The following is an 8,717-nucleotide window of genomic DNA, read 5'->3' on the forward strand; positions in this document are numbered from 1 at the left end:
TGTACTGTAAACCCAAGTAATTAACTGATTGCTAAGAAGTCCTTCTACGGACTCTGTTTCAATGTCTCCCAGGAAAGCCATTTTGTTGTAAGTGAATGGGCATTCCAACAGCTGAGATGACTCATTCATCTCCCTATGTTTAGTTCAGTTATCTTCTCATTCAATCAAATAACAAATATCTACTTAGTGGCTGTTATGTGCCCTGCATTATTCTTCTAATCATAATGAAAAATAAGGCACGGCTCCTTCCCTCAATGAGCTGGCAGTTTAGTTGAAAAGAGAAAACAAGATAATATGAAAAGGTAGCATATAAAACTAGCAAATATAAGCTAAATGTTGAATGGCCAAACAATAATATCACAGAATTTCAGTTAAAATGGTTTCATGTACTTTTCTAGATGATTAGTTCTCTAAGAGTGATTTGTACCCCTCCACATGGTCTGCAGGCTGTTCATAGATACTTCTATTTCTGGCCCAAATTAATCATTTTTGATCACCTTATGGGCATCTCATTAAAAACAATGTAATTCTCCCCAGTAATTCTAGAACACTTTTCTAGACCTTTCTCTCGTGTGTGATCTATAAGGTCTAAGAAGGGCCTACAGTTTTGATCTGTTCCTAAACAGAATCATTTTTTTATAAAGGTAAAGGGATTTAGCAGCTTGTAAAATGTTTGAAATAGCAAATCCTATAACAAATAAATCTTTGATTGTATCCTATAATTTTTTCCATTAGAAAAAAAAATATCATAATCACAAAACTACCCCCAAAATGAAGAATTAAAAAATTAATTGCTCATGGTTGGACCATGCTAATTTAGTATCTCTTGGTGCTCTGTAAACTTGCATTCAGACTCTTTGGTTGGGTCCTCAAAGTGTGGTTGCTACTGAATTACTTTTTTTGTTTATTTGTTTAGGTCAGGGAACAGGGAATCAGAGGAGGGTGACCAGGCACTGCTCCTTTAGTCCATGAACTTCTCAAATAACAATGTCAGTGAAGAGAAAAACAAAGGCAGTTCTACTACTATAGCACTTTTTTATAGGCTTACAAATATCTTTTCTTACAGCTCTGTGATGTCAGGAATAACATCTTAATTATCCTGGTTTTATGGATGGGAATGCTGAGGTCAAGAGTCTTGACTGGTTTCCACAGTTAGTTCACGTGGGTTCGGTGACAGAACCATTAGATTGTGAGCTCTTTGAGAGCAGGCACTATCATTTTTTTTGCATCCCTAGCACTTAGCACAATGGCTGGCACACGTCAGGTGCTTAATAAATGGTTTTTGACAGACCAACTGACAGGTACCTGCTCCTAATGTTATTGCTCACAAACCTACTGGTATGCCTATCAGCAATCAAATAGCAGACTCAGTCAGCTCCTCAGAAACTAGTGGTATAGTAAAAACAAAAAACAAAAACACCCGATAAAACAAGGATACAACAGCACCTCCTCCCCCCTTCCATAATCTGGGGATATACTCTCCCACAAAAATAAACAACATCTATGGAAAGAATAGATAAAAACTTTGATTACAATGGTAGACAAGGCAGATATAGGGAACATATCACAGAATTTCAGCTAAAACAGGCCAAGTAAGTGTCAGAGACAAGACCCAATTCTTTGTCTTTGTGGTTTCAAACCATATCCCTATCCACTACACCTCTCCTCTACATGATTGTATGACCTAAATATATGTATCACATACAAATTAAAAGAGAAGAGAAGGAAATAATTTTCTCATTATAATTGGCAGAAAAATCTTTTTGTTTTAGTAGGGAAGGTGAGACAATTGGGATTAAGTGACTTGCCCAAGGTTGCACAGTTAGTAAGGGTCAAGTGTCTGAGGCCACATTTGAACTCAGGTCCTCCTGCCCTCAGAGCTGGTGCTCTATTCACTGTGCCACCTGACTGCCCTGAAAATTCTTAACTAAACTAGTGGTAACAACATGTTACAGTGGATAGAGTGCTAAGCTTGGAATCAGAAAGATCTGCATTCAAATCCAGCCTCAGACACATACTAGCTGAGTGGCCCAATGCAGGTCACAACCTCAGTTTCCACAACTGTAAGGTGAGGATAATTATAGCACCTACCCTGCTTCCTAAGGGATCAAATGAGATAATATTTGTAAAGCATTTAGCAAGTGCCTGATATACAGTAAGTGCTTAATAAATGATTCCTTTCTTCCTTCCTAAACAGGCAATAGAGAGAATCATAAAAGGTCAAATAGATAATTTTGATAACATGTGGTTGAAAAGCTTCTGAACAAGCAAAATGAGTGCAACTAGAATTAGATGGAAAATAGTTAACCGAGAAAAAAATTTATGAACCTGGTATCTGTGGGTAGCTAGGTGGTGCAGTGGATAGAATGCTAGGCCTGGAGTCAAGAAAACTCATATTCCTGAGTTCAAGTCTGGCCTCAGACACTAGCTTTGTGACCTTGGGCAAGTCACTTGACTCTGTCTCAGTTTCTATCTGTAAAATGGGCTGGAGAAGGAAATGGCAAAACATTCCAGTATCATTGCCAAGAGAACTCCAAATGGGGTCATGAAGAGTTGGACATGACTGAAAACAACTGACTGACAACAGCAGCCTAAATTGTAACCACTGAATTAACTTTCCGTGACACCTTGGAGAACCCAGCCGGGGGCTGAGACATCAAAACAGAACTTTAATGGAAGTCAGTTTATTCATTAAAAAAGACTTTTAACATCTTTTTCCAACCTAGACCAAGTCATTGTGTGTATTTGAAAATAAGAAAGTAGTACTTCCTTAAAAAACATCCATAATTCAAGAATTCCAGCTGCCTCGATCTTCCCTTCTCACTTGGAATGTTTTCTCTCTCTCATTCTACCTCCACCATCCCATTGCAGGCCATCATCACCTCATGTCTGGATGCAATAGCTCTTAGCTGGCCTTCCTGACTCCAGGATCTTTTACCTCCAGGCCATCAAGCTTCTGTGGGAAGAGAACTCTGATTTTTATCAGCACAGGGAGCTCTCAATGAGGAAACTTCCTTTATGGAGATCAGTACCTGCTCTGCAACTTCTAATCTTAGAGATTTGCCTAGAGTAGTAAGAGGTTTAGTGACTTGCTCAGTCATATGGTCCTTCATACAGATCAGAGAATGGCCATGAATTCAGGCTTTCTGACTCTGAGCTGTCACTCAATCCCACTTCCTCTCAGGTTAATATTCCTAAAACACCTATTTCACTTTGTCACTCCTGGTATCGTGAAAAAAGTACTGAATTTGCAAGCAGAGGACCTACATTTGTATCCTGACCCTGCTACTTAGTACTTATGTGAGCTTGGACTTAAGCTGTGGGCCTCAGTTTCTTCATCTCTAAAGAGAAGGAGATGGATTAGATAAGTCCTGAGGCCCCTTCCACCTCCCAATTTATAATTTTGTATTTGTCCTAATTACTATCTATGGCTGAGGTTTTGTTGTTTGAACTATATCCAAGTGAATAGCATTAATAGCAGAGAGGCTTAGGAATGAAGTTGACAAACTTATCGGATGGGTGGTCTTTTGAAATCAATTAGCATGTGGGCATGGTAGCACATGCCTGTTATCCCAGCCTCCAGTGAGGCTGATGGATTCGTTGAATGCAGAGGTTCTGAGTTGTAGTAGGGCTATGCTAATTAAGATCTGATGTCTACACTAAGTCTAGAACCAATATGGTGACACCCAGTTGGTGGGCTATTAGACTGCCTAAGGAGGGACAAACTGACTCAGGTCATGAATAGAACCTGTCAAAAATTACCATGCTGATCAGTAGTAAATTTGGGACTGTGAGTGAATGCTATACTTTCAGCCTGGGCAAGATAGGGAATCTAGTTTAAAAAGAAAAAAAATATTAATATGTATTAACTTTGATTTTTGATAGATCAAGTAATAGTTTCTTAATTGAATTTTCCATTAAAGGTATTTTTTCTCTCTTTAAATATTTTTGTTTTATTTATTTGTTTGTTTACTTATTTATTTTTAGTTTTCAACATTTCACTTTTATAAGATTTTGAGTTCCAATTTTTCCCCGTCCCCAAGATGGTATGGAATCTGATATAGGCTATACACGTACAGTCATATTAAGCATATTTCCACATTAGTCATGTTATGAAAGAAAAATCAGAACAAAAGGGAAAAATCCTAAGAAAGAAAAAAAAAAGAGAGAGAGAATAGTATGCTTTGATCTGCATTCAGACTGCATAGTTCTTTCTCTGAATGTGTATAGCATTTTCCACCATGAGTCTTTTGGAATTGTCTTGTATCTTTGTATTGCTGAGAAGAGCCAAGTCTATCAAAGTTGGTCATCACACAATGTTGCTATTGTTGTGTGCAATGTTCTCTTGGTTCTGCTCACTTCACTCAGCATCAATTCATGTAAGTCTTTCCAGTTTTTCAAAAGTCTTTCCGCTCATAATTTTTTATAGAACAATACTATTCCATTGTATTCATATACTACTACTTGTTCAGCCATTCCCCAGTTGATGGAAATCCCCTCAAATTCCAGTTCTTTGTCACCACAAAAAGAGTTGCTATAAATATTTTTGTATATGTGGGTCCTTTTCCAATTTTTATGATGTCTTTGGGATACAGACTTAGTAGTGTCATTGCTGGATCAAAGGATATGCACAGTTTTATAGCCCTTTGGTTGTAGTTCTAAATTGCTCTACAGAACGGTTGGATCAGTTCACAACTCCACCAACAATGCGTTAGTATTCCAATTTTCCCACACCTTCTCCAATATTATCATTTTCCTTTTTTTTCATATTAATCAATGTGATAGGTATGAGGTGGTACCTCAGAGTTGTTTTAATTTGCATTTCTCTAATCAATAGTGATATAGAGCATTTTTTCATATGCCTATTGATAGCTTTAATTTCTTCACCTGAAAACTGCCTGTTCATATTCTTTGACCATTTATTAAGTGGGGAATAGCGTACAGTTTTGAGCAGCTGATTAGTAGATAATGATTTTGGTATATTTAAGAAACAATTCTTTTTTCCAACTCCAAATTCTCCAGTAAGTTGTTGTTGTTCAATCATGTCTAACTCTCCATAACACTGTTTGGGGTTTTCTTGGCAGATATACTATAGTGCTTTGCCATTTCCTTCCCCAGCTCAGTTTACAGGTAAGGAAACTGAAGTAAATAGGATTGAGTGACATGCTCAGGGTCACACAGTTAGTAAGTGTCTGAGGCCAAATTTGAACTCACAAAGATGAGTCTTCATGATGCTAGACCTGGGGCTCTACCTACTGCACCACCTAGCTATTCTAAAATATTTATAACTGCTCTCTTTGTGGTGGCAAATAACCAGAAATTGAGATGTCCAACAATTGGGGAATGGCTATACAAGTTGTAATACATGATTGTGATGGAATACTACTGTGCTGTAAGAAATGATTCAGTTGATGTTAGAAAAACATGGAAGGACTTGCATGCAATAATGAAAAATTAGATGAGCAGGACCAAGAGAACGTTGGATACAGAAATAGCAATATTGCTTGAAGAATAACTGTGAACAACTAGTCTGTTCTGAGTATTTTAAATATGAAAATCAACTATAAGGGACCTGTGAAGATGCTATCCACCTCCAGAGAAAGAACTGATAAATGATAAATAGACTTATAGTATGGTTTCTCTCTCTCTCTCTCTCTCTCTCTCTCTCTCTCTCTCTCTCTCTCTCTTTCACACACACACACACACACACACACACACACACACACACACACATGCACAGACATCCACGTGTGTGTGTGTTAAATGGTGATCTCTAGTGCAGGGTGGGGACGGAGGGAGGGAGACAGTTTGGAACTTAAAATGTAACTAAAAAATAAATTTTAAAAAAATATAATGTAGTGGAAGAAGCACTGAATTTGGAGGCGGAAGACCTGAACATGGGTCCTGATTTGGCCATTTACTAAGGATAAGAACTTAAGCAAGTCAATTATTCTCCCTGTGTTTCAGTTTCCTCATCTATAAAATGGGAGAATTGTACTAGATACCCTATAAGATCCTTTTCAGCTATGATTCTATGAATGCCCTACAATTACAAACCAGTTTTATGGTCTCTTACCCATAATGAGATAATATACATTTTTACCTTCCATTTGATTGGTTAAGAAGGAACAGGTTGAATTCATTTAAAGTTGCCTGTGATTTGAGTCATTCATTTTTCCTAAGTGTCTCCAAGCTTATTTAAATGATTCATTTGGTGGCTTATGAATGATAAACATCTCATACCTCTTCATAATTTGCATAAATATCTTGGCTCCACTTCAGCTCAAACACCTGTTCAGTACTTAACCTGGTAATTTCATCTCCGATCAGCATAATTAGCACTGTCTACTCCCCAAACGTAGACCTTTAACAATGGCGACAGTGCAACTCCAGAGTGTGCATTCTCTGGTCTTTATTATAATTAAAAACTTTGTGAAATAACCTGCCAAATCAAGCCCGTGACACTCATGGGGTTGGATAAATTGAATTCCATAACATAAAGAGGCCACCAGAAAGAAGAAAGAGCCAGACAAGGAGGCAAACCAATTTCTGGATTATGAGTAACAGAATAGGCATTGTAAGACCAAATCTGCTCTTTTGAGGTGAATGGGAGGGGCAAAGGGAAGGATCAGTGAATTGTTCTGGTTGCCAAAGGGAAAGTAAAAAATCAAACTGTCTTAACATTAGAATTAATTTGTTCTCTGGAGTATCTCAGAATTTTCACTTATTAGAGGTCACTTTGGTTCCAGATGAGTGTCTTTGCTTTGGTATGTGACATTAGTTTCATTTACTTTGATATTAATTCATTTTCACACAAAAACAAGGTCTCCTTAGACTTACTTTAAAATTACTCTGCCATCTAGATAAATACAATGTAATCATTTCTTGGCATCAGAACAGATCCTCCAAGACTTGAAACCATCTTGCCTACATAATCTAACTTCATAAACATATCATCATTGCCATGTCAAGAGTCTCCAGAGATGTGCATTAGCTTTATAGAAATATCACAATGAAATTACTGGCTGAGTTTAAAACAGAGTTGAGCTAAATAGTTCAGTTAATATTTGAACCCTATCCCTTACTTCAGGATATTTAACCATCTCTTGAAATGGATCTGGGTTTTATATAAAATGATTAGCATTATATGATAAAATCTAAGCCAAATCCTTACCATCTTCTCTCTCATCTCTCTTTTTCTTTCTACTGGATCATGAATGGTAGGGCAGAGATATTTAATGGAAAGAAGAGTATATTTGATGACAGATGACCTAAATTCAAGTTATAGCTCTGACACTTACTAGCTCTGTGCCTTTGGGAAAGTCATAGACTTCCTGTGAAACCTGTTTTCTCATAGGTAAAGTAAGGATTGCAGCACTTGTTGCCAGCTACCAAACAGGGTTGTGAGACTCAGAAGGGATAATACATTTAAAGTACTTTGTAACTATGTAACACTATGTGAAAAATGTAAAATTATTATCATTACTATCGTTGTTATTGTTTTGCATCTTTTTTGATGGAGTTCAGAAGAAAATGTTCACAGGATAATCACTATCCTGTAATCGTTCCTTTATAACCAGTTTTCTGTAGTCTTTGGTGGAGACACATGTAATTATTCTTTGCTTGTAATCAAATAAGAGTACTGAATATAAACTATGTAGATTCACTTTACAATCTTGAGACAACTTCAGGAACATACAAGATGCTTTGTTCCCACATGATTTAGATTTCCGTTGGTTCCTTATATTTTATTTATTTTTTTCAGGAACCAAACAGAAGTTTAATTTCTTTTTTCCCCAATTACATGTAAAGACAGTTTTCAACGTTTACTTTTACAAGATTTTGAGTTCCATTTTTTTTCTCTCTACACCCCCTTCCCAAGATAGCAAGCAATCTGATGTGTTATAATGTACAATCATATTAAACATTTCCACATTAGTCACGTGAAAGAATCAGAACAAAAGGGAAAAACCACGAGAAAGAAAAAACCAAAAAAGTGAATATAGTATGTTTTGATCTGTATTCAGACTACATAGTTCTTTCTCTGTATATGGATAGCATTTTCCATCATGAGTGTTTTGGAATGTCTTAGATCATTGTTTTGTGAGAAGAGCTAATTCTTTCAAAGTTGATCATCGCACAATGTTGCTGGTTCTTTATATTCTAAAAGCTTTTATTCCATGTAGTTCAGAGATTACTAGGATTATATATGACAACATCTATTTAAACATCGTATTTACATCTTATGGATCACCATTATGACTAGACGGTTTGTGAGCAACAGTCGCATCTATAATGATGATCCAGGCCTACTACACCTCATTCCTCAATTTTCAAGGACATTGTTAGATTTGCATTCATAGCAAATTCATTGAACATAAAATTAATCAAGGAGAAAGCTGGAGGCTTAGTGTTAAGTGAGTAACTGGCATCCTAAAGTCAAAGCTTGATGGGAGAACACATTTAGAACAATCAACATCCTTATAATACCAGTCTGAATGTCTACTCTTTGGCATGGTAAAATGAATGGCAATAGATGCAGAAAGTATCCAAACAAAAATCTGCATAATATTAATAAACTCAAGGTTCATCACCCTGAAGCAGCAGTAAAAAAATTAAATTTTCTTATGATATGTATTCATAGCATGAAGAATTATCATATCAGTTTATAAAGAATAGCAAATTCCTGTATATAACTCTTATATGTAACTCTTAAG

This window comes from Trichosurus vulpecula, chromosome 1, assembly GCF_011100635.1.
Source record: "Trichosurus vulpecula isolate mTriVul1 chromosome 1, mTriVul1.pri, whole genome shotgun sequence".
NCBI lineage: Eukaryota > Metazoa > Chordata > Mammalia > Diprotodontia > Phalangeridae > Trichosurus > Trichosurus vulpecula.